Genomic DNA, 25,331 nt, shown 5'->3' on the forward strand with positions numbered 1-25,331 from the left:
CGGCAGGTGGACAGCACATCCCGCATCTTCCTTCTCAGCTTTGTTGGCAAGAGGCTGGAGATTCTCCACCATCGACTCCAGTGGCTAGATTCTCTCTACATTTCCACAGGTCCTTCCAGAACTCCTGGGTGCATGTGCCTCCCAGTCTCATCCCAACATCATCTCAGAGGATGTCCAATGTTTTCCTTCCCCAGTAAGTCCCTTTCCCACCTGGCTGGTTGTTCCTGGTTTGGAACAGGACTGAAATTAACATGACATTCAGGGGATGCTGCGTATAGTAAACAACTCCTGAATGACACCATCCTGATGCAGCAAATGTATACTATCTCTGGCAATAAGAAAACCAATCTCTCCAGGAGGGGAAAGGCAGCTCTACTGTCTGTGTTCAAGGAGAATCAAAAAACACTCATCAACAGTTGCAGAAAATATTGATATTAAATCTCTGTCTCTTTCGTCAGGTCCCCAATTCTCCAAAGCCCCATCTCCCACAGTAAACAGAGATCACTTCTGCTGCAGCATCCCTTCAAAGGGGAGTTGTGGCCCTGCAGAAAACACTACTAAACAAGCTAAGTAGCCACGGGATGAGTGGTAATGTCTTGTCATGGATCAAAAACCAGCACAGAGTAGGAGGAATACACTGGAAGGTTAAATTAATTTTCATCATGGGAAAAGCTTGGTAGAGGGGTTTCAAGGTTCTGCACTCAGTCATGTATTAATATATTAATGAACAAGCCAGGTGAATGGGCAACTTGTTGGCAAATGAAGTTCAATGTTGATAAAGGCAAGGTACTGCACATGGGAGGGGAAAAGGTCCTGCTTCTCACAGGATTGTAACAACTACCAACTGATAATCCAGTTGGATGTCATTATGCTCTTCTGCTGACTGTGCAGCTGAAGTCAAAAAGGCAAGCAAGATGTTAGGATGCATAAGGAGTGGGATGGTGAGGAACACATAAAATATTGTAATGTCTTTACACAAATCTATGGTGCAGCCTGTGTGCAGACCTGGTCATTGCATCTCAACGACAGTATTGCAGAACTAGAGGCAATTCAGAGAAGGCCAACAAGAATTATCAAGGGCTGGAAAACTCTCTTTTGAAGAGAGACTGAAATGACTGGGTTTGTTACCTTAAAAAGGAGATGGGTAAGGGAGAACATGACAAATGTCTATAAAATAATGATTGGTCAAGAGCAGGGAGATAGGGAGAACAGAAGGTCCCAATCTCAAACACTAGACTAAGGGGATGTTGAATGATATTGAAAGGTGAGAAATTCAAAACTGACGAAAGGAAATCCCTTTTAATACGTGTAATTAGACTGTGGGACTCACTGCCACTAGAGTCATTGAGGCCAAGAACTTGGCTACATTCAAAAAGGGATTGGTCATTTATATGGATAACAATAATAACTGACAACAAAAATGTTGGCAGGGATTTAAAACCTCCTGCTTTAGGGATTAAGCCAATCTCTTTCTAACTTGAAACGAAGGTGACCCCTAATGTGGAACAGGGAGTAGTTTACCCCACATCTACTACTGTGAGGTTCTTTCACCTTCCTCGGCAGCATCTGGTACTGGCCACTGTAGGAGACAAGATTCTGGGCTAGATGGACCCCAGCTCTTAGCTAAAAAGGATGTTGATACATTGGAGAGTGTTCTGAGAAGAGCCATGAGAATGATTAAAGAATTAGAAAACATGTTTTATGGTGATTGAGCTACTTAAGTCTAGCTATTTACCTTAAATAGCTGGAAAGTTTAAATTTAACTAAAGAGAAGGTTAAGGGGTGACTTGATTACAGTCTATACATGTCTATATATAAAACAAATATTTAGTAATGGGCTTTGTTGGATCGTATTAAAGAAGTTCTGTATTAAAATCACAAAGGAGTTTGATTTCCCATAGTTTAAATTCCAGGGTATTACTAATGAAGAGGTCTCTTGGTTTTTGGTACTGTTTCTCTCCCTCTATGTGTGAAACTTGCAAGCTGCTAATTGCGTTAGTACATTCTAAGACAGAGTCTGTTCTCAAAGCAATTCTTTGTCATAACTACTCACACAGAGAGAGACTCAAAGCAATATTCTGTAACAACAGCACCCAGAGACTCCCCGCCTTTTGTTGTATTCATCTTGCTTTGTTAACAATTGTGATTAAAATAGAGATAGAGGATGTATGTGGATGGATGCTTGGCATGGATAATAACTGAATGATCAGGGAGGTGCCAGCCTAAGAATCCAATGTTCATCGGCTGAAGAAGGTGTCAAGTGGAAATAACCAGAGGACCCCCGGAGGGCAGACTGGAATCCACCCAACAGCCTCAAGAATGGGAGAAGCAAAGAACAAGATAACATCTAGCAGCATGGAGCCGTCAGGAATGTGCTATCTGCTGATTGATTCAGCAACAGCATGATGAAGCAATTGCCATAAACTGGCATAGGAAGAAATTCCTATAAAAATGGACTCTAGAAAGTGAGAACTTTGGGGTCTGATTCTACAAACCAACTTCCAGGAGCATCAGATGAGCATCTGACAAGGCCCTGCTCCCTCCTCATGTCCAGGCCACCTGGCCAGTGGCTTGGCATGAGCAACTCTAAGGCTGGTAACTAAGATAACAACCTTGCAGAACCTGTGTGTGTTTGTATGAATGAATGTGTGAATAAATATGAGATTGAATGGAATGTTATAGCTATAACTAACTGCTTACTATGATTCTTTCTGTATTCACAGTAAATGTGGCATTTTGCCTTTTCCCCTTTAATAAGATCCTGCTGGTTTTTATTTTATTGGTATAACAGCTTTTCAATCTAGCAGCAAAAGGTCTAACATGATCCAATGGCTGGAAGTTGAAGCTAGAGAAATTCAGACTGGAAATAAGGTGTAAATTTTTAACAGCGACGGTAAATAACAACTGGACTTGAAACAATTTACCAAGAGTCGCGGTGGATTCTCCATCCCTGGCAATTTTAAAATCAAGACTGGATGTTGTCCTAAAAGCTCTGCTCTAGGCATTATTGCGGGCAGTTCTCTGGCCTGTGTTTTCCAGGGGGTCAGACTAGATGCCACGGTGGCCCCTTGAAATCCATTAATCATCTGGCAGTTCCTACGTTCTCATACTGCATCCCAACTTTGGCTGTTCTGTAATCAATTTACCCACCCATACAGCAACCTGCTGTCGTAGAATCAGAAAAGCCAGCATTGTGGATCGACCGTGCACGATCACTCTGTGGGCTCATAGGGGCTGGACGCTCCCCGAAGCTTTACGAAGTATCCTACTAGATTTAAATATCAGAACAAGGGGGAGCCTTCTGTGCGCCCCAGGAGAAGACAGTACAGCAGCTAAGGAATAGGGAAATCCTGGAGGGACAGGAGTGCTGGGCACCATCTCCCTTTCCAGTTGGAGAGAGCCTTAGCTGAAATTTGGTTTGGTCTGAGGGGTGCAAGTTCGTAGATGGGAACCTGCTTCTAACTGAGCTGGGGCGCCCACATCTGGCCCACATCTGGGAAAGCGTGGGCAGCTCCCCCAGATTCAGAGCCAAACTTCAGGCCGGAGCAACTGCCTACAGCTCTGCAGAGAACTGGGCCTGGGCGTTCTTTGGCTGCACTGCACAGAATCAGGTGAGATCCCGGACTGGGCCGTTCTGGCCTTGACATCTCCAAAACAACAACTTGTTCTTCCTGCCACTGCTATTTATTGCCCTCCTGTTGCTACAGAAGGTCCTTCCACAGGGACACCTGCTAGCGCACAGGAAGAAGAGACCCAGAACCAGAGCCGAAGCCTAAGGGATATACAGTGCTGGTTAGGAATTATTTGGTGAAACATTTTTTCATCGGGAAATGCCCATTCATCGAATCTAAAGCTTTTCATGGAAAAATTCCATGAACTTTTCATCCCAAAATGTTCCTCACGTCCAGGCTATAATTTGTGGTCAAAACCAGAGAGCGAGAGACAATCCCCCACCCATACCAAAGTGGTCATGTCATTCACCAGTGGCAGGGAGAGCCAGGTTAAAATCTCTGGTGGGATATGGTGGAACAGAGGCTTGAAGCTGTGTATCCTACATACCAGTTGCGTGCTCTAACCAGGCAGTTATGGGCTAATCTATAGCTTGCCTCTTCTGATTCTCGCTTTTCAAAACAGGTTTGGAAGGTTTTGCTTTCATTCCACATCTGAACAAAAATAAACATCAAAATCCTCAACATTTTTCATGAAATGGAATTCTTGTTTTCTGACCAGTCCTTTTTATCAGTGTTCAGTGGAGCATCGGTTCACATCCTGGTGGTCGTTCAGGGGTTGTCTTGCTGGACATATGTCATAATTCCATAGGGCAGTAATGGCGGTAACTGACAGACTCCATTGTGTTCAGCGCCCAGGACATCATGATCTGTGCCAGCCTGGGCCAGAATGGCTTGGCCACAAACACACTGCGGTGTGTTTACTCCTCTCCATGGCACTGGAGCTCTCAGTACCTCACCCTTCCACACTACCCCCACTCCATTCACCCACTGATGTGAAGGGTGGGAGAGATAGCATTCTTCTCTATCCACCATGCACAGGTGTCCCAGCTGCACAGTGCCCCCACCTCAGAGGAAGCCTCAGAGAAGTACCCTTTACTAGCTCTCTTGCAAACCTGCCTGTGCACAAAGAGATGCGGCACAAACAATTCATATTGCTCTGCTCCCTCCACACTGCACACTCTGATGTTGGAATTCACGAGGCTCTGACTCGAATCACTCTCCATATAAAAAGGCATTGTGCTCCGTGAATTAACTCTGGCCCAGGGAGGGGCAGCAGAGGCTGCCATGCATGCAGGGATTCCCTGTGCCAGTCACACCCAGCTGCTGGGACAGGGAAGGGCAAAGGGCTGCGTTCGTGTAGACTTGTTAACGATGCTTTCTGATTGGTGAATCCAAAGCACAGCGGTAAGAGCTCCGGTCCTGCGATAAACAAATCAATACACTCAAATTTAAATTACTATGCCATGCCAGACAGCTGGGTCAAGGCCACCTCTCCTAGCCATGGATCAGGTTAATAGAGGTTCCACTCACCACGCTCTGCAGTGAGGAGGGACTCCGCCAGCTATTTTAGGCCGGGCCCATGTCTGTTAAATCTGAGACAATTGTGTCCTGCTGACAGTGGCGGGGGGATCCTGGCAGCCTCCCGTCTGAGCCGTGGGTGGACCCACGCAGCAGGGACTCGGGCCTCCTCAAGAGCTTACATCAGTCAGGCAAGTAAGAGGCTCTGGTGCTGGAATAGGGAACTTTGACCTGGACACTGAGCTTCTTCCCTCCCTTTGCTGCCCTTCCATTGGCTCCGCGCATGATGGGCCACGGCTCACGTTCACTTGACTGTCACTAGTTCAGAAACCCCTGGAAAAGCAGCACTAACAAGCGGTGACCATGTGCCTGCCTCACTCGCCTTGGCGGGCCTATGGTGGGGGGGGACTGGCCCAGACACCGGCTCTTTTACTTGTGTTTGTGACCTGGCTGGAACTTGGGTGTTCAGATGCTACTGGGCTACGCAGCTGGAAGACAGCCAGGCCTCCAAGAGACGGTGGGCTCTAGGCTCTCCCTCGGCTCTTCAGGACAGGCAGAGATGCTGTCCCCACTGGCAGCTCGCAGAACATCAGGCAGGGCAAAGGCTCCATCTGCTGAAATGGGACCCTGCTTCTGGGGTCAAAACTCAACTCGCTTCCCACGGTGAAAAGACGGGCTGCCTCCTGTGGGGCTGGGTGCATTCACGGGAGCAGAGTGCTCCAAACCCCTTCTCCAAAAGAAACAGCCCGAAGAGAGGAGAGTCAGGGACCGAACCAGCCCTTTGGGAAGGGATGCAGCTCTGGCTAACATGGAAATGAGCAGGCTCCAGGTAGCCCAGCATTCTGACAGCATCCAGCACCAGACGCTACAGACAGCTCAGCTCTACAGGGAAGGCAGTGCACAGCGAACAAGGGCATGAATTCAACACACAGGGGCTGCCTTCAGGTGGTTTAGCATGGGGCATTAGCACAGAGTAGCAAGTGCGCACCAGCCACGGCAGGCCTTTTCCAGGTAGCAAGCCCCAGGAATCCTGCGGTAGCAGACGTGGGGTAATCTGCCCCCCTGCTAAGATCTCGTCCTGCTCTCTAATAATCAGAGATAGGCTTGAGCCCTGAAGCAGGTTTTATCTCCATTCCAGGGCTTCTTCCTAATCCTCCCTGGCACTTCCAGACCCTAGACTTCACCACTGAGAGTGCCCTGCCCCCTCTGGCTGATGCTGGAAGCCGGTGCATTACACTGCAGCCTTTGCAGAGCATCAGGCACAGCTTTGGTGAGTGAGTGACCATGACGGATGATCAGTGGAGCCTGCCCTAGCCCCTGCTGTGCTGGGATCCAGGCCTGCTGCCCAGTTCATTAGGACACCCCCCTCACCTGGAGTGTGAGGTGCTCCCTGTGTCCTCTGTCCTGGGAACTAATTCGTGAAGTGCGTGCCCTCTCATTCTTCTGGTCTGCCCCAGCCATTGCTCTGCTTTGCAATGCCCCCAGGCCAAGTGACACCGCCCAAGAGCCTGCAAACACTAGCTGGGCCTCCAGGGCCATTGTAGCCAGGTCCTGCTGAGCTACTGCTCAGTGATAGAGTAGCTCATCACGCTAGGACCCGCTGGGGCTCTCTGTCCTGCTCTCTCTGGGGCTGCACACGTGCTGGGAACCTGCCACGCTAGTTGCTGCTGTGCTGGGTTATAGCTCCAGCCCCACAGCTTCCCTTCTCCGGTCCATCCAAAGAGCAGCTGCCAGGCTTGCTCCACTGCCCTTTTCCCATGCTCCTCTCCCCATATTGCAACAGTCATTATCACTGCAATCACCCACAGCTCCATGACCTGCCCCCTACAGCTCCTCCCACCCTCTGCCAGCTCTTCTGTCACCCCCTCCTGCCCTCTGTCACCTCCCTTCAGCTCACCAACCCACCTTTGGCCATAGCACTCCCACCACTGCCCCACCAGGCTCTGCCAACCCTTTGCCCTCCACCTGTGGGCTCCAGCCCAACCCTCGGAAGCCCCCTGATCCCCTCCAGGATTCCTCCTCCATTGGTAAAGAACTCCCTGGGTTCAAGGCCTCCATGATACTCCACTCTTTCAACCGAGTCCCCACCAGCACCTGACCATCCCCTTCTGCCACTGCCCTTTCCCCCAGCCCTCCCCTCTCCTTCTTTCTGCCCTGCACAGAGCCCATAGGATCGGTGACAGGGTGCCCCTCGCCTTGCTGTCACTTCAGCCCCCTGTTCTTTTCCCTTCCCATTTCTTCACAGTCTTTGAAATCCATTCCACCCAGCCCCCTATCCTCAGGCCTGGGCAATGCCTACCACCCCCAACCCCTCCACTGCTACCTTTCCCCATCCTTTTCATGCAGGTGGGTAGACTGACCCTGCTGCTTCTTAGCTCCAGCTTGAGCTGTCTCCCCAGCTCACTCACTGGGTCACGCCCTGGGCCACATCTTTACCAAATACTGCTCTCTCTGATCTGTCTTCCCTCTCCCTGTCTCTGGCCACAGCTATCGCCCTACCCCCCACCTCCTGCATTGATCTCCCGTCCATTCATCTTTCTGGCCCGACCTCCATCTTTCCTGCTACTTCACCTGTCCCAGTCCCTCTCTGCTCCTTTAGCTCCTTCTCCCACTCTTGGCTTCTCACTTCCCATAATGCAAGTCAATTTCAGTGTCAATAACCTGTATTGGCATGACCTGGAGCAAAAATGTTGCCAAAGGTCAATGCAGCCAAATCCAACACCCACCAAGGACCGGTTTCCCAGCAGTAGTGGGTCCATCCAGTGCCCAGATTGTCAGGCTAGTTCTGCCATCATTTTCACTCTGTCGCATCTATGTTAGTTTCTTTCCCATACCTTCTGGCCCTGATTCAATATGGAATTGAATGTGGAATGCCTAACTTAAAGCCTGTGAGTAATCTTATTGACTTCAATGGGACTATTAACATGCTTAAAGTTAGGCATGTGCATAACGGGGTCTCTCTGCTGCCCAGCAGCCATATTTCTTGCTTCAAATTTTAAGAGCTGTGAGTATAATTCACTCCCGTGTCAAGGGCCAGCATGGGTCTGTCTACACTGCAGCTGAGAGTGAGCCTCCCAGCCCAGGGAGACAGACTAGTGGGGCTCAAGATTGGACATTGAGGCTGGGGCAGAGATTCAGACCCTCAAGCCCACCAGACCCCCTGGGTCTGAGCATATATTGCTATCCCAAGTCTCGGCCAGATTACAAGTTGCAGGTTTGGTGAAGAGAGAACCAGCTTACCCGTCTGCGTCAGTCCCCCCACAACACACACGCTTTTACAGATACAGTTTACTGATTATCCTACGTACAACACAAAGGCTTCTCACAGAGAGGTTGAAGTTATTCTCAAAAGCTACAAAAGAACGGTTTATGCACAGCATTCAAACATCTACCCGTAGCTCTTTTTAATAACATACACTGTGCACCATCATTGGGGGGATAAAATTAATCTTTCCTGAGCATAATGTGTTCTGTTCATGACCAGATAAAAGAGCAAAAATCATAATAATAAAGCGACAACCTGTTGTATTTATTTCTGATATCTGACCCATCAGGCAATTCCTGAATTACTTCTCTAATTAGTTTTCACCTTCATGAAGGATACAACCTGCCTCTCCAGAGAGAAATCTACAAATGAGAAACTATTTCTTGCAGGCGATAATGTGGAAGCGGCAGTCATATTAGGGATAAGCAGGGATAACAAAATCTGCTATTAAAGGGGAAATAAAATCATTTTCTTCCAAGACTTAACACATTTTCCTCATTTCCAAAAGGGGAGGAAAAAAAGGGAATATACAAACAATCCCTTCCATCCCCTCTGCAAATTGTACTCATCAGTGTGGTCACAAGACAGGTATCTGAATACTTCGTGCTTTTTCCACAATGTAATTGTTAACTCTACCAATGGAATCCTCTTCCATGAATGGTGGAAGTGCCAGTCAGTAGCCTCAAACCGTGGATCTAGGAGGCTGAATGGCCACAGCACAGCCACATCCAGAACTACCCACACTCAGCATTTGGATGGCCCCTCTCCTTCCTTCTCAGACCCGTCACACCAAAGAGGATCATAGCGCCAACCTGTAGCCCTCTTATAGCAGGGGTGCAGAGACTGCACCAATGGATTCCAGCCACCCCTGCCAACGTTCCTGAGTTCTCCCATTGCATGTCCATGCTGGAGTGCCAGGAAGATGTCGTTCCACTTGGCGCCAGAGCCTTCTCTTTAGTAGTTGTTGAATAGAAAGGCCAGAGCTAGATGAACTCAGGACAGAAATTCCCCAGCACAGGCTGTAGCCTGACATATCATGCCGGGGAGGCAGGATTCCTCACCCTCCATAGAGCAAAATGCAGTTGCACTCCTGCCCTGTCCAGTGCTGAGGGGTTAAACACACAGATTCAGAGGAAACATCCAAACCAGCCAGGATCTCTGGTTGGGGTAAAACAGGAGCTGGGCCTTAGCAGCCTCGGGTGCTTTTCTGTTGTACTCAGAACAGACTCCAGGTGGGTACGTCCAACTTGCTGCCCAATATGCAAAAGTCAGCACTTTTTCTAGTCTTTCTTCCCAAGACAGTCCCAGGACTGAACGGCATTGGGTGTGGCAGGTCAGCACTGACATGACAGTAGGAATGCAATCCCAGAACATGGCACTGGGAACCCATGAGCCATAAAATTCCAGGTCTCTCCACTAACTTGCTGAGGCAATTAAGCGATTCACTGAACCTGTCACACTTTCAGGTGTAAGTAGTGCAACCTAGTGGTCAGAGCAGGTATCTGGCCTAATGGGCAGAACAGAACCAGATGTGTGTTCAGGAAGCAAGTCAAGGGTAGGAGTCGGGAGCCAGAATAAAACCAAAGGGCAGATCCATAGCGGTAGACAGAACCGTGAGTTAGAAATCAGAAGTTTAGAGGCAGGCAGGGACTGGGGCTGGAGCGCAGCAAGCAAAGGATGGAGCAAGGGCTGGACAGGAGCAGGTCTGGTGCAGCTGCAAGTGTGAGGCCTAGATCCAAACTGATGCATGGCTGCATGTCATGGTACCTAAAGACTTGCTTCGGGAAGACTTGTGTGGTTCTATGGGCAGACTGAACAGTGCAGCAGGGAATAAAATGGGCCACCTTAGTCAGGAGGTCCATTATGGTCATGATAAATGAGTGTCTTTGGGAGTGTGGTAATTCAACAATAAAGTCCATTGAAAGGCTGAACCAAGGACACAGAGGTGTGGAGAGGGACTGAAGGAGGCCCACAGGCTTGGCTTGTGATTTCTTCACATGGGCACAGAGGTCGCATGACTTGACATAGTTTTAACCTCAATTCATAGGGCTGGCCACCAGAACTACCTAGCAATCAGGGTCCAGGTTTTAAATTGGCCGCAATGTCCACTCATGGGTGAGTTGTGGCACAACCTTAGCATTTGAAGGTAGGAGCTGCTTTTGGAAATGTAGAGACAATCTCCATGATAAAGGAGATCTTGTTATAAATGCAACAGAGTCTGGGGAAGCATGAGTGGCTTAGAGTTTGGCAGACTGGGGACACAAACAGGTCTCTTGGAAGCAATGAACAGATAGTGGTCATAACATGAAGCTTCCTGCTCCACTTCATGGTATCTGTCCTAGCGGAACAAGGCATCCACATTCCTGTTCTTAGTCCCTAGAGGGTATGTAACCATGAAGTCAAGTTGGGAGAGGAAAAGAACCCAGCAAATCTGACACTGATTCAGTTGTCACATTGTCTATAGATACTCCAAATTCATGTGATCAGTCCAGACTTGGACAGGGATGCAGGCTTCCTCAAGGGGATGCCTCCATTCCTTGAAGGTGGCCCCCTTGGTTAGGAGTTCTTTGTCCCACACATCATAATTTCTCTCAGCGGGAGTCAGTTTCCAAGAGAAAAGGGTGAAAGTATGAAGCAACTGGCAAGGGATGGTGAAATGTGAGAGGACTGCACCTATTGCAAAGTCTGAAGTATTGGTCTTGACTACAGAAGACTTTGAGTGGTCCAGATTGATCAAAATGGAAGCTGAAATAAATGCCTTTTTTAAGCAGTCAAAAGCTGCCTGTCAGTGGACCAAGTGAACTTAGCCCCTTTCTTGAGGAGGGTCATAATGGGAGCTACCAAATTAGAGAATCCTTAGATAAATTGCTGGTAAATATTTGTGAACCCAAGGAATCGCTGCACCCCACCTATACTGAAGGGCGCCTTCCACTTGGCTATGGCTGAAACCTTGTAGAGGTCCATGGCAAGTCCTACCAAGGAGATGACATAGCCCAGAAACTCCACAGTATCCTTTTCAAATTTGCATTTCTCAGGTTTTGCGTAAAATTTATTTTGGCAAAGCTAATCAATAACAGTGAATGCATGGAAGTCATTGAGTTCTTAAGTCTCTGAAAAAAATAAGGATATAATTTCAATAGATGATCAAGAATTAGTCAAGGGTGTCTCTGAAGATGTCATTCATAAAAATGTTACAAAGTAGTGGGAGGACTGCATAGACCAAATGGCATGACCAAATATTCAAAGTGGCCATATCTGGTTCAAAATGCTGTCTTCCTTTCTTTCCCCTGCCAGATTCTGAGCACGTTGTATGTTCCATGCAGTCTTTCCAGGTGTCTGTTTATGAGAGGAAGGAGTACTGATTGCAGACAGTGATCTTGTTAATGGCTCAATAATCAACACAAGGTCTGAGGGAGCCATCCATCTTGGCCACAAAGGAGATAGGTACTCGCTCTAGGAAAGTCAAGTGATGAATGAACCCTTTCTGCAGATTTCCCTTGAGGTACTCCTGGACGTTTGCAGCTCAGGTTCAGATAAGGCATAAATGCATCCAAAAAGGACTTTAATTCCCAGTTGAAGGTCAAATAGGCAATGGAGAACAGCTTCTGTGGTATGTTGTCAATTAGGGTCAAAGATGCCTTCTATTGCCCATACAAAGCTCTCGAAGTGTTCAAGAAAGAGGACTGGACCCTTCCAGGAGAAGGAACACCCACTTCAGACTGCTCACCAGAGAGGCCCTATGCACTAATCCCACTCAGGACCAATCAGGAGGGTTTAACTGCTGCTGCAACACAAACTAGAGACAACATGGTTAAGGAACCCATGAAACTTGGCACAATCCCTATCACACTTATTGGGTAGGGACAGCTTGGGCTTACAGACAGTGGATGTGAGAGTTGGGGGAAAGGGAGAAAAGAAGATGCTACCTAGGTTTGTACCTGGGCCTGGAGGGCTGCATTCTGGTCACAAAGTGTGGTGACCTGAGCCTGCAGTTCCTGCAGGACCCTAACAATGTCTGAGGAGATAGGCTGAACTCCTGCTGGGGCCATTCTGGAGGGGAGCTCCATGTCATGGGATGAAGTCCCTCTTATCTTCTAGTGGGCTGCTCAAACTGTCACAGTTTGTCACTGTAGGTGGTGTGATCTAGTGGTCGGAGCAGAATCAGATGGCAGAACTGGAGTCATGCTCAGGAAATAAACCAGTGGTCGGAACCAGGAATCAAGGGTTCAGAGGCAGGCTGGAGTGGAGCAGGGACCTGCGTCCCAGGGCCTGCAAGGGTATGGGAAAGTGTGTAGAGTACTTTCAGGATGTAAAGCACTTAGGAACCTGCTGAGCATTATCAGTGGAGTTCAGTTGCATGACAAAGGTAATAGAAGGGTCAGAACTGGAGTAGCAGGGGGCTGCAGGTCAGGACTGAGATACGTTGGAAGCTGGCACAGCTCTTAGCTGCCTCTCACCAATGCTTTCTGCTCCTCATTTGCATAAGCACCGATATCCCTCCTGGATATTCTGTATTAAGATGTAAATGAAAGCAGCAAGCTTTTCTCAGCAGCATGGAGACATGGTGGTTTCCATCCCATTTCTGAGTTTTTCTCAGTGGTGATGCCCTGGAAGTCCCAATATCTGTTGGGAGTAGGCAGTTTGCATTGTTACAGGCATTGTAATTGCACAATAAAAACATTTTTCTTCACCACCAGTGGAATTGGTATCAACAATATGTTTGAAAGCTTTATAGCCCAATTAATTGTAAGGCAGGAATAGGAAAGGACATTATGGCTTCAGAAAACACAAGCTGCATCTATATTCAGTGATATTAAATTGCAAGAAGCCTTCATTCTAACAAAGCAAAGGGCTGGTCTAGTTCCCATAAAAGCAAGGATCTCAGAGTTCAGCACAGGGAGTCTGAGTAGGGCAGGGAGTATCCAGGACATCACCACCTGTGGCAAGGCCTTCATGCAGCTCCTGCAGCAGCTCTGCAGAGCACTCAGCCATGGGGCAGGCTGGCACTAGAGAAGCCTCACAAGACCCTGACAAGCACTGGAACAACTTCCAGCGCTACCTGCTTGCCCAGCATAAGGAGCGGAGATGATTGGGCATATTCCAATTAAACAGATTTTCAGCTGAAAATGCTGCTTTGTCAAAGCCAAAGTGTCTCCTGGAAATGTATCGGTTTGGATAAATTTCCAGTGAAGTTTCCTACCAGCTGCTGGAGAGCTCGGGCTTCTAAGATCCCTGGTTCCAGGACAGCCCCACTATAGGGCCTACAGCATAGGCACTGACACCATGGGTGCTCCAGGGCTCACGCACCCATGAGAAAAAAGTAGGGGGTGTTGAGCACCCACCAGCCACAGCTGTTCGGCAGGGCCACCAATCAGCTATTTGGTGGCTGACAGGAAGAATTTGTGGGAGGGTGGAGAGCAGCAAGCGGCCGGCAGACAGGGGGCCTCAGGGGAGGGGGCGGAGTGGAGACAGGAAGAGGTGGAGGGAGGGCAGGGCCTTACGGGATGGGCGGGGCAGGGGCAGGCAGACGAGGAGCAAGGGCGGGGACTCAGGTGAAGGGGCAGATTGGGGCAGGTCCTTGGGGTGGGGGTGGAACACCCACCGGGGAAAAATAAAAGTCAGCACCTATGGCCTGTGGGATCTGCAGCTCGAGGGAAGTTGCACTATGCAGTCTGTCCCAGTCAGGGACCCCCGGGTCCGTAGTTCCAGGAGCTCATCTCCTTTCTCTGCAGCAGGGAGTCTGGAAGCCCTGAGAACGCTGGCTCAAGCCACAGAGCCAGGGGCCTGGAACTCCTAGGGTGTCACAGGGCTTCCAATCTCCCTGCCACAGAACTGGCAGCCCAGAGTCCCAGCTCAGCTGTGGCTCACAGGTTTGGTAGGCTCCCCACCAGTCCACTAGGGCTGATGGGGCTCGGACCTCGAAGCCACAGCTGAGCTGGGGGCCGCAGAGCTTGAGCTGTCAGGACCAATTTTTTTTTTTGACATTTTGATTATTTCAAAGTGATTTTTTTCACATTTCCCTTACATGGGACATTTTGAAATTTACACTTTTTGTTCCAAAATGGAATAAAACCATCTGTATGTCAGCCCAGCACAAGGGTGTTCCAGGCAGGCTGCTAGCAGGGTGTGTGTCAGCAGCAGGATGGGGCATGGCCATGGTGGCTCTCTGCTTCAGCAGTTCTCCATGGCTGGCAGCAGGGGCACAAGTGTAGCCTGCTAAGAGGCCAAACTGGCCCCCAGCAACCCTTGAGTAGGGAAGGCGCACTGCAATGGTATGGGGCAGAGGCTCTGAGGCCCCCTTTCTCTCCTCACCGGCATGGTTTTCACATTGCCCATTGCCCCGGCTTAGAGCAGTGTCCATGAGAGGAGAAGCAGGCGTGGGCTGTTCAGACAGACCAAGAACAAGTGAAATCTGAAAAACAGATATCGGAGGAGACACGGAGAATGTCCCCATGCTGATCAACACCCCTCAGTTGCTAGGCTGCAGCTTCTGACCCCAAGACTAGAGAGTCCCCTCCACTACTGATGCAGGCAGAACCTTCCCAGCCGTGGCTGGCTCTTCTGGAGTGACACCTGTCCAGCATCCTCTCCATTGCTGAAGAGCCCTGTGTGTTTAAGGTGAGTAATTATCTCCACTCTGATAGGGGATCAACGAGCAGAGAAGAGACACGTGGAGGGGCAAGGTCATTGTCTGACTGGCAGCTTCAGGAAAGTTACGTTCTTCTCAGAAACAGCCTTGCCTGCCTCTTGGTCCTAAAGGGTGAATACTCTGCACCAGCAAAACTAGGTAACACAAAGTACAAGGCTCTGACAGTTGTTAGCTTTTGTATGTTTGCAAGTGTAACTCGTGTTGAGATTAATTCAACATGCAGGAGGGGAAGTGAGATGCAAGGTAGTTAATTTAAAATTATATATGCAATCAATGGAAAATTAATACAATTACATTTCAGACTGGCATTTCATAAAACACCTTTTTGCAAGTAGAATAGTAAGTGGGCATTAAATGCTGCTGGTTTGTAAAAATGTGACTCGCTCCTCTGGCTGAGGTAGCTGTGCCAGGGAAATGATCACACAGCTCCATCATGGTAATTTGTTGGGAGAGACTCTAATTACATATTTATAGCTTACAGAGGAAGCCGCTAATTACAAGCTGCTGCAAAGCTTCACATGTTGTTCGTAGTGGATTATGATTTACTGAGCTACCTGAAGCTGGAGTTTGAGTGAGCAAGTCTCCTAAACCCGCACTGCCACTCGTCTTCCCCCCAGGCCTTGTCTGTACTGTAGCGCCCAGCTGGCAGGGCACCCCGTGTGAGTGCCTTTTTACCCACCCCTCCTGGGCACTTGCACGGCCCCTGCACGCCTGCTGCCCTTCCCTGCTTTCCCACCTTCCCTCCAACCCAGTTTCTCCTGCTCCCTCTGGTGCCCAGAGACCACACCCCCCGCTACACTATCCACCAGCACCACCAGGAACCTGTGCTGCTGACACTAATCCCCTCCCCAGATTTTTTTTATTGCAAGCTTGAAGCTAGAAGCCCCCCAGCACCAGCAGAGAATTATTTGTACCCGACCTTTGTTTCCAGCCATTTCAGCCCCTTTGCTGTTCTAGGCTGATATTGGCTGTGTGTGGGAGTGACCCGTTTCTGTGAGGTGCTGGGTCTGCTCTGGCTGATGGGCCCTGTGGTTTGGCATGAGGGACGAGACTGGAACACACTGTGCCCCCCACGCCAGCTCAGTGTCCATGGAAGAGTTCAAGATAAATGAAAGGTGAGGCTGAGCTGAGGTGTGGACATCATGGGGAGCCCATGCTGGTCTATTTCATATTGGGGGCTTTGCCTTTTGGGGCTGTTCTTCCAGACAGGGAGTCTAGGCAAGACACTGCGAGCATCTTGTCGTTATGCACAGACTGATGGAACCAGACACAGAATAAAGAGATCTCTTGCAAGCATCATAAGCAGTGAGTGATCACAGAATAGCATCTGGTACCAGGAGTAAAGAGGAACTAAGAAAATACCCAGAGTGGACAAGCGGAGCCATTAAAAGCCCCACCCGAGCTGAAACTGTCTGTAAATGTGGGAAACAACTGGAGAAGGTTTAAAGAGCCCTTCACTCTTTATCTGCAAGCACTGGGGGCCAGCAGACAGGAGGATGGTCGGAAGGTTGCTTTATTCCTGACAATAGCTGGTCCTGAGTTGATGTGCTTAACAGTTTTCAGATAAGTCATGCACAGGAGACTAACTACAAAACGGTAGCAGAGGAATGTGAGGAGCTCTGCACCCCACCAAAAAATAAGACAGATGAGAGATCCTTTTAAACAGAGAGAACGAAGGGAAGGTAAAGCCATTGAGGAGTTTGTGACTGATCTAAGGCTGAAAAGCCAATCCTGTGGGGCTAATGGAGTCCTTGATAAGAGACCCGATTGGACAGGGACAGATGGGGATCTGGAACAAACAACTGCTGGGAGACCTAGCAATAACCCTTGGCAAAACAATTAGCATTTGCCAAGCAGTGGAAGTCACCCAGTCCAGAATGAAACTTATGGAGGGTGGACAGTGCTCTGAGACTGTGGGCATGACAAAGAATCCAAAATAAGACAAGAACAGCCCTGAGGCAGAAAAGCATGCAGAGCTCAAAGTTAGAGTGCAACAAAAACAGCACATGGAGCTGCACACTGCAGCAACCAGCCCACGCCAAGACAATGCCTGGCATATGGGAAAAGATACACCAAATGCAGTAGGTTCCATTTCGATGCGGGAGTTTGCAAGCCCAGCTGAGTATGCACAGCAAGGACAGGGAGGGTGACGACAGCACCACTCACTCAGAGGAATTCTCCACAGGGAGCAATGGGCAGTGTAGCAGCAGATGATGAGACAGTCGCCCTGAAAGCAAATGGGGCCTGTATTAGTTTGAAGTTGGACACCAGTGCACAAGCCAGTATGTCACTAAAACAATGGTTATTAGCACTGGGGAAAAAGCCACAGGTATCGGGGGGCAAGTGGGTAAAACTCAGGGCTTACAGTGGTGAGCGGATCCCCACTAAGGGAGTGTGTGAACTACATGTATGGCTAAATAACAGATGGGAAAAGCTGCAATTTGTAATAGCAGCAGGGAAAAGAGCCCCTGTAATTGGATTAGAAGGGTGTCAAGCTCTGGGTCTCGTCAAGGGGGTGCACTCACTAGAGGAAGAGTTTGACGATGTCTTCCAGGGGATAGGGAAGCAGTTACCAGAGTACAAGACAGAATGAAGGGCTCAACTGCCCCACAATTCACACCCCTAGGAAAGTGGCACCCTTAGCAGCAGCTGAAAGAGAAGCTGGATAGACTCATTGCTTTGGGAATCATCGAGCGAACAGACGAGCCAACAGATGGGTACACTCATTGGTCACTGTAGAAAAAGACAGAACCCTTCTCTTATGTATAGACTCAAAGGAATGACATAAACATGTCCAGCTACCAACAAGCAGTTACATTTTGGGGATATGGCTAATGCCAAATACTTCTCTACACTTGGTGTGTCAGTGGGGTTCTGGCAGAGGCCATTAGAAAAACAGAGCTCACCTGTGTGCACATTTCACACCCCGGTGGGAGACACTGTTTCTGCAGACAGTCGTTTGGGCTGTGCTGCATGGCCAAGGTGTCCCACCAGAAAATACAACACAGGTTTGATGGTCCAGAGGGTACCAGTGTTTACAACTATGGGGGTTTGATTTGGGGAAAAACAGTAGAAGAGCAAGACCTGAGGCTCCAAGCAGTTTGCAAAGTGTGTGTTATCTGTGCTGGGCTGAGCAGGTCAAGACTGGGCCAAGCTCACCGTGTGTTACCCATGCTGGGCTGGGCTGATCTCGCCGTGAGTTACCCATGCAGGCTCAGAATGGACGACAGAGTCTCGGTCAGGCTAGCACAGTGAGCTTCACTGCTGTTCTGCAAGATGCAGTGACGTGGTGTGAAAGCAGCAGGTTAATAGAAATCTCAGCAGAAGCTGCCGCTCCCTGGCTTCCCCTCAGTAGCAAATCCCTTGGTGTTCAGCACAAAGTGGGGGGCTGATGTTGAAGGGGGCCAAAAAGCCAATGCCAAACAAACTCTTCTCAGGTGGAAACAGCAAGAGCATCCTACCAAACCTGAAGATGAATAAAAGCTCCCAGCGCCCTTACAAATCTGGCTCCTCTGCTTTAAGCATCAATAAAGTTTCTCCCAGAGCAGGAAACAGACTCAGCCAATCCTTCCCCTTCAGCACTGAGTCCTGGGCCAGTGTCTGTCCCGCTTGGATTTATGGCTCCCCAGGCTCATAAATGTCAGAGCTGCATGTGATGGATGGAAGAGGTGGGAAATGCTTCCCCTCAACTTCAGGAGATTTTTTTATTTTTCCTGATCTTTTACAAAGTCATAAACCAGCTGCTGATTAGTGGCAGGTTTTAAAACTTTAGGGGAAAGCTGTTGAAATCAGCTTTAAGTGATAAGCTCCTCCAGAAGCCCAGCAGCTTAGTGTCTTCCTTTTGAGGTCACACTCCTGATGTGTGTGTCCTTCACAGCCACAGCCTCTTTGCCCACGGGGCTAGGCCAGCCTCACCAGCACCAGCCAGGGGTTCTCAGAACAAATTTTTTTGATGGCCTCAGAGCACGGCCACCAACCCTTGCAGGTGGCCGCTCTCACAATTTTTCGAAGCCCAAGCCCCTGCTGCCCCAGGCTGAAGCTCACAGCTGAAGCCCGAAGCCCACTGAGCACACACACTGGCCCCATGTGTCTGCAGAGGCGCTGCTTGGAGCCTCCAGGAGGCTGCATGGTGCAGGGCACTGATCCCCTGCTGGCGGTGCCAGCAAACACCAAGGCAGCCAGGAGCAACAGCTGGGCATTGCAGGGAGGGGCTGCAATTCCGGACTAGGCCCTGTGCCCTTTCTGGAGCAAACCAGCTGTTCTTCCCACCTACTCTCAAGGGAAACGAGCCTCAGGGTTGGAGCCCAAGGCTGTCATTTTCTGTTGCACTGACGGAGTGGAGTCATGCCAGCCGTGTGCCTACCAAGGTGGGCAGGCATCTTGCAGCCAGACTGGACAGAAGAAGCAGGGATGGAGAGGGGACCACTTTGGAAACCATCGTCACAGGCATCAAGAGAGGCTCAGGTTACCCAGCCATGCTGCTTGCCATGTCCTTTCACATCTCCTTTCTCCCCTGCTCCACTAAAACCTTTTGGGGCACAGGCCGTACGAATGCATTATAATGGCCTGAATCCGCACCCCCTTCTCATGCTGAAGGCACCCTGAGTTCAGGGGGCTGCACCTGTTTGTAGGCACTGCCTATGGAGTAAGTGGCTGCTTCCCATCTGAGCCTCATCCAGCCCTTTGGGTGAGCAGCACTGAACTGGGAATCCTGGGAGAGTAGGTTTTCCCCTGTGATTTCCTGGCCTTCTGCTTCTGGAATTGCCTAGCAGGGCTTGCACACGCTCTCACATTTGGCTTTCTGAACACTTGTGCATTAAGCATTTGGGAATTCTCAGTAATCTTGCTCCCTGCTACAACCTCACCACCCCTCACAGGCCTGGCCTGTGAGGTTCTTTCTTCCCCCTTCCCCAAATGGTGGTAGGGGATTGCTGCCCGCGGAGCCTCCATGGCTGCCCATATGTTTAGGAGCTGCGGAAACCTGGTGCCCACTTCCAAGAGCCGCATGGAGCTAGGGCAGGCAGGGAGTCTGCCTTAGCCCCATGCCCCCTCTGCGCCACCGACTGAACTTTTAACGGCCCCATCGGTGGTGCCGATTAAAGCTGCCAGGGTCCCTTTTCAACTGGATGTACCAGTCAAAAACAGGACACCTGGCAACCCTATTTGCCATCCAAGGCTGAAAAGCAGCAGCATATAGTGCAAATGGTTATTAATTGACCATTCCTCCACATAGGTGGCTGCCCTTTCCTCACAGGCCAGGAGCAGAGACAATCAGCTGGAGACTTCCCTCTCCCTGCCCAGAGGAAATCCGGGAGTTACTCACCCCACAGTTTAGAGAGTGCAGTGACTGGCACTGCTAGCTCTGCCTGTAGCATACTCAGGAGCAGCAGTGTAGAACAGAACATTTCTGGACTATCCTTATGTCATAGAGACCTGGCCGAGCCTGGAGCCTCACCAGATGACTGTGTCGAGCACTCGAACCCCAGATGGCACGGTTCGTTGTCTGACCGGAGAGAGACAGGCAACACCAGCAAGGTCCGAACACAAAGCTCTTCACTTAAGAGTGCACACAACAATAGAGAGCAGCCCGTCTCCAAAGAGAACCAGCAGCCTCTGAGTAAAACTAATAGGTTTTTATAAACAGTTCCATCGCATCACAAATTTATTCGTAAAGCAGCCCACGCCTCCCCTATATTAGTTAACATCCTCTTTCTCTATATGCATGCACATCTACCCCCCTTATTGTAGATAACTTTTAGCAAATTGTAGTGCTTCACTAACTTTCTTATCGGTATGGGTGTCAACCGGGAGACTAGGAGTTAAAACAGACATAACTCAAAAGCAGGGAGTGGAAAGCAGCGCCTCTGTATCTCAAGGACTGTTCCCAGCACATCTGGTACAAAAATGCAGGAACACAGGCCTCCCCTTTTTATTCACTCTCTGTAACTTGAACAAATATTCCTTCATTCTACTTTCAGAGACTTTCCCAGCAGCCTCTCTTAGCCTGACTTTGGTTCGGTTGGCATAACTGCCTCCTGTTTAGCTTTTCTTACCTAACAACTGTGAGGGGATCTGCCCACCGGATCCCGTGTGCTTTAAGCTTCTGGAGCCTGGTCCAAGCCCAGGTTCTTCCCCTAGCTGGGGGCCATAGGCCCACTCTCAGTGTGTGGATCCTCTCTCCAGCACCCCATCCTGAGAGCTGAGATGTAGTGGTCCGATGGTCCAGCACCTGACACCAGTACTGACCCATCAGACTCTCTTATAGCTTAAACACATCCTCTCCCATCACTCAAGCTGTGTGGGTGCTTGGGATCCACAGATTAACTCTACAGGGGGCATATAGTAGGTGTAACACATCACACGCACACAGTCTTTGCACAGGATTCTAAACCATTATTGCTCTTTACTTTATAGCACAAGAAACATAGAATCATAGAATCTCAGGGTTGGAAGGGACCCCAGAAGGTCATCTAGTCCAACCCCCTGCTTGAAGCAGGACCAATTCCCAGTTAAATCATCCCAGCCAGGGCTTTGTCAAGCCTGACCTTAAAAACCTCTAAGGAAGGAGATTCTACCACCTCCCTAGGTAACGCATTCCAGTGTTTCACCACCCTCTTAGTGAAAAAGTTTTTCCTAATATCCAATCTAAACCTCCCCCACTGCAACTTGAGACCATTACTCCTCGTTCTGTCATCTGCTACCATTGAGAACAGTCTAGAGCCATCCTCTTTGGAACCCCCTTTCAGGTAGTTGAAAGCAGCTATCAAATCCCCCCTCATTCTTCTCTTCTGCAGACTAAACAATCCCAGCTCCCTCAGCCTCTCCTCATAAGTCATGTGTTCTAGACCCCTAATAATTTTTGTTGCCCTTCGCTGGACTCTCTTCAATTTATCCACATCCTTCTTGTAGTGTGGGGCCCAAAACTGGACACAGTACTCCAGATGAGGCCTCACCAATGTCAAATAGAGGGGAACGATCACATCCCTCGATCTGCTCGCTATGCCCCTACTTATACATCCCAAAATGCCATTGGCCTTCTTGGCAACAAGGGCACACTGCTGACTCATATACAGCTTCTCGTCCACTGTCACAATATCAGGAATCACACTCCTAAAGGGGGCTTAAAAACAAGTGCATCCCTGTTCCTTAGAGAAACATTGCATGTGCAATAAATATGCTAGGTACTAAAGAACTGATGATAGATGTCATAAGCAAATATTGTAAGAAGTTCTTTGGAATAACTGCTGAGCCTCAACCCTAAGCTGTGACAATCGGTAGCGAGGCTGTGTTGGTATGGTTCTGGACATGCCAAGAACATTAGTTGTGGTTATACTTGGTTGATGAGTTGTTGATTGTGCACTGATGTAGTTCTTGGTGAATTAATAAATGATTGATTGTTTAAGAATAACCAGATGTCCTGAGTTAAGGAATATTGTTCAAAGTAAAAGTTTACTTGAAAAGAACCTAGCGTTAACTTAGTAAGTTAGCACTCCCTGTGCTCAATAAACAAGTTTGTCCTATTAGATTCCATTCTAATATTGGCCACAAAACTCAAACTGGCAAATCTAGCCTGTTAGATTTTAAAGTTGAAATCTGACTGGCACCTCAGAAAATTCCCCCTTTCACACTTACAACTTCACAACATCAACCAGAATTTGTAAGTTGTACAGACCGATTCCCCAGACATGGCAACAGAGCAGAGCAGGTCAGGGATTTCTAAACACTGAGGATGGAGTGGAGGTCAAGGATAATCTAGGCATGGCCCAATATCTAAACAAATACTTTGCCTCAGTCTTTAATAAGACTAAAGAGGATATTAGGGATAATGGTAGCATGACGAATGGGAATGAGGATATGGAGGTAGATATTACCATATCTGAAGTAGAAGCGAAACTCAAACAGCTTAATGGGACTAAATCAGGGGGCCCAGATAATCTTCATCCAAGAATATTAAAGGAATTGGCACATGAAATTGCAAGCCCATTAGCAAGAATTTTTAATGAATCTGTAAACTCAGGGGTTGTACTGTATGATTGGAGAATTGCTAACATAGTTCCTATTTTTAAGAAAGGGAAAAAAGTGATCCAGGTAACTATAGGCCTGTTAGATTGACATCTGTAGTATGCAAGGTCTTGGAAAAAATTTTGAAGGAGAAGGTAGTTAAGGACATTGAAGTCAATGGTAAATGGGAAAAATACGACATGGTTTTACAAAAGGTAGATCGTGCCAAACCAACCTGATCTTCTTTGAGAAAGTAACAGATTTTTCAGACAAAGGAAACGCAGTGGATCTAATTTACCTAGATTTCAGTAAGGCGTTTGATACCATGCCACATGGGGAATTATTAGTTAAATTGGAAAAGGTGGGGATCAATATGAAAATTGAAAGGTGGATAAGGAATTGGTTAAAGGGGGGACTACAACGGATCCTACTGAAAGGTGAACTGTCAGGCTGGAGGGAGGTTACCAGTGGAGTTCCTCAAGGATCGGTTTTGGGACCAATCTTTTTATTACTGACCTCGGCACAAAAAGTGGGAGTGTGCTGTAGCTCACGAAAGCTTATGCTCAAATAAATTGGTTAGTCTCTAAGGTGCCACAAGTACTCCTTTTCTTTTGGCGAATACAGACTAACACGGCTGCTACTCTGAAACCTGCTAATAAAGTTTGCGGATGATACAAAGCTGGGAGGTATTGCCAATTTAGAGAAGGACAGGGATATCCTACAGGAGGATCTGGTTGACCTTGTAAACTGGAGTAATAGTAATAGGATGAAATTTAATAGTGAGAAGTGTAAGGTCATGCATTTAAGGATTAATAACAAGAATTTTAGTTATAAGCTGGGGACACATCAATTAGAAGTAACGGAGGAGGAGAAGGACCTCGGAGTATTGGTTGATCATAGGATGACTATGAGCCGCCAATGTGATATGGCCGTGAAAAAAGCTAATGCGGTCTTGGGATGCATCAGGAGAGGTATTTCCAGTAGGGATAAGGAGGTTTTAGTACCGTTATACAAGGCACTGGTAAGACCTCACCTGGAATACTGTGTGCAGTTCTGGTCTCCCATGTTTAAGAAGGATGAATTCAAACTGGAACAGGTACAGAGAAGGGCTACTAGGATGATCTGAGGAATGGAAAACTTGTCTTATGAAAGGAGACTCAAGGAGCTTGGCTTGTTTAGCCTAACTAAGAGAAGGTTGAGGGGAGATATGATTGCTCTCTTTAAATATATCAGAGGGATAAATACCGGAGAGAGAGAGGAATTCTTTAAGCTCAGTACCAGTGTGGACACAAGAACAAATGGATATAAACTGGCCACCAGGAAGTTTAGACTTAAAATTAGATGAAAGGTTTCTAACCATCAGAGGAGTGAAGTTTTGGAATAGCCTTCCAAGGGAAGCAGTGGGGGCAAAAGATCTATCTGGCTTTAAGATTAAACTCTATAACCTTATGGAGGAGATGGTATGATGGGATAACATGGTTTTGGTAATTAAATATTCATGGTAAATAAGCCCAATGGCCTGTGATGGGATATTAGATGGGGTGGGATCTGAGTTACCGAGGAAAGAATTTTCTGTAGTATCTGGCTGGTGAATCTTGCCCATATGCTCAGGGTTTAGCTGATCGCCATATTTGGGATCAGGAAGAAATTTTCCTCCAGGGCAGATTGGAAGAGGCCCTGGAGGTTTTTCGCCTTCCTCTGTAGCATGGGGCATGGGTCACTTGCTGGAGGATTCTCTGCTCCTTGAAGTCTTTAAACCATGATTTGAGGACTTCAATAGCTCAGACATAGGTGAGAGGTTTTTCGCAGGAGTGTTGGGTGAAATTCTGTGGCCTGCGTTGTGCAGGAGGTCAGACTAGATGATCATTATGACCTAAATCTCTATGAATCTATGAATCTAGCCTGATAACCTGTTTCCAACAGTGGCCAGGCCTGGCTTCTTCAAAGAAATGGGCAAAAAACTCAGAAATGGGAAACTCTGGAATAAATTGTGCAGAGGGGGAGTCTTGCTACCTCATGACACCATCATTAGGATATTTATAGTGTAGGCAACCTATACTAGAGGGGCCTCTGAAGTTAATTGGGAGTGTTCTAGTAGGGAAGATCCTGAGTGCTGCAATCCAGCCTTGACAACTACAACTCCCATGATGCTGTGGGGAAGAAAGACTTCTGTTCCATGGGATGCAGAGAGAACATGCAGTGGGCTTCATCTTGCTGAAAGCTGAGATCCTGGTCAGGGGAGTGGAGACTGCCTTCTGGAGCCCATCCAAGCCAAGGGTTGCTGTCGAGAAACTGCTGGGGCTTTGAACAAGCAGGGACTCATGGAGGCTATTGCTGGATTTCACTGGAGCCAGGGAAGACTGTTGCTGTGCCCAGAGATGACTGA

Source organism: Lepidochelys kempii, chromosome 15 (assembly GCF_965140265.1).
Source record: "Lepidochelys kempii isolate rLepKem1 chromosome 15, rLepKem1.hap2, whole genome shotgun sequence".
NCBI classification, from domain to species: Eukaryota; Metazoa; Chordata; order Testudines; family Cheloniidae; genus Lepidochelys; species Lepidochelys kempii.